The sequence below is a fragment of the Nicotiana sylvestris genome, chromosome 1, assembly GCF_000393655.2.
Source record: "Nicotiana sylvestris chromosome 1, ASM39365v2, whole genome shotgun sequence".
Lineage (NCBI taxonomy): Eukaryota > Viridiplantae > Streptophyta > Magnoliopsida > Solanales > Solanaceae > Nicotiana > Nicotiana sylvestris.
Genome location: NC_091057.1, coordinates 159,808,016 through 159,810,223, shown reverse-complemented (window position 1 = coordinate 159,810,223; position 2,208 = coordinate 159,808,016).

Here is a 2,208-nt window from a genome sequence, read left to right as displayed (position 1 = left end):
TTATTGGCTTAATCATCTTGATTTTATTAAATATATTGATGTTATCTGATTTTACTACCGCTTATACTTATCGTGATTAAGGACCCTTCTTCGAATCGAATTACGCGTACGTATATTCGTGTTACAAATTTAAAAATGCGGAATTGTGTCACGCGTACGTGTACACAATAATTTTTTGATAATATTTTAAGCAATCATTTTTCCGAGATTGTGTTGAATCAAGAATATTTATTTTTATTGAATAGTGAACCGTACATCTCGGGTTTTTATGAAATTGATTTAACGTCTTTGGATAAATCCTTTTACTAAATATTTGTTCGAAATTGCGCGTACGCATAATCCGAATTTTTGCTTCTAAAATATAATCAAGGTACGCGAACGTATCCCTAATTGCGCAAAAATATTTGCAATGATATTAAGGATTTTTCCACAAATTATTCATACATTTTTATATGAAACTCATGACAAATTCCCATTTAAGGTTTCAAAGAACTTACAATATTAAATGTTGACCGTTGATTATATTTTCCGAATATAAATAATTTATTCCAACTGTTCAAATTCAAAGGACATAATAAAAATATGATTAATACTATCTTTTAAAAAAAATATATGACACATATATATATATATATATATATATACATGCCGAACAATAAATGGCATATGAAACTGAAAATAAATAATTCATAAAGGGAAGGAAATATTTTCCGAGAATTTTCATTGTTTACTTAATACAAATTATATTTCTAATTATCAAAGATGTAAAATGTGGCAATCTATGCTTGTACATCTCTTTTCATTCTCATACACTCACTTTTAATCTAATAGGCCTAATTACTTGTTCACTTTGTTTTATGAAAGTAGATAAGCATCGAATTTGTAGAAAGGGAATTATTATGCAAGTTAATTTAACAAAGTTACATTACATGCAACCCGACTATTTGGCGTAAGCATTCATAACGTTCTGTCATCATGACGAGCTATACCAACTTACTTTACTCATATGATTATACCTGTCATCATACCATATAATAACTTATACCAATCTAAACAAAATCATACTCATTACAAGATATTCTACTAATGTAACTTCTTTATCTTTGCATTTAGTTAATAGTATTAAGGGATGCAATCAATGGTCCATTTTTATGCCTTACTCCCTGTCTTGACAATTTATTAAACTAATGAGATAATGAACTAATATTATTACAAACCTTTATACAAACTTTTAAAATAAGACAAATAGCCCATAGCTATCAAATTGAATGTACTACTAATTAACTAACATGAAACAAAAAATGAAATTTAAATTGATGAACTTGGACAAATAAAAATAGACTTTCAGTTCAAGCTTTATCGACAAGTCATGTTGAATCTCTTTTCAACTTAAAATTTAAAAGACATATACCTGAAAATGGAGGTAGAAGAAGTAAGTTTCAGCAGTTACAGCAGTAACAAATTCAGTAGAATATACTGATAACACAGTAAATCTGATCAAGAATAGGATTCGAAGAGCCCAGATGCACAGTAAGATACTTTGAAAGACACTTCAGATTTTAACTGAACAGTGGAATCACACAAAATTGAACATATTCAACACAAGAACAATATTTCAGATTTCAGCCTTTCTTCAGTTACAAATTCAGTTTGTTTCTGATTTTCTGTTTCTGCTGCTGTATCTGTGTGTGAGTGTATATGTGAGTGTTCTATTTTCTGTTTCCTTTCTTTAAAATCTCAGCCCTCAAAATCTCTTAAAGATTCTCTCTTAAAAATTCTCTCTGCCTTTCTTTTTCTTTATTAAAATCTTCCCTCTGAAAATTTCTGCCCTTAGAAATTCTCTTCTGAAAATTCTGTTTTTTCTTCAGAATTCTGTTTTTTTCTCTCTTAAAATTCTCTCTTTCTCACTCAAAATTCTCCTCCCGAACTATCTGTCCAGCTCCTGTATTTATACAGGGCTGGTCCTAGGCAATTTAAGTGTTTCTTGGACCCCCTTCTTCTTTTAAAAAAACAGAAAATCCCATTATGTAAAACCTTTTCCCTGATTTTCAGCAGCCCATTATCCCTTGTTCCCCATTAGTATCATTAACTAATAGCCACTAACATTACATTATAATATACTAGTACTAACACCCTGTTTTTTACTGCTCATTCCCAGAAATGCCCCTGAAATCTTGATGTTATTACTGAAAAATCAGAACCTATAGC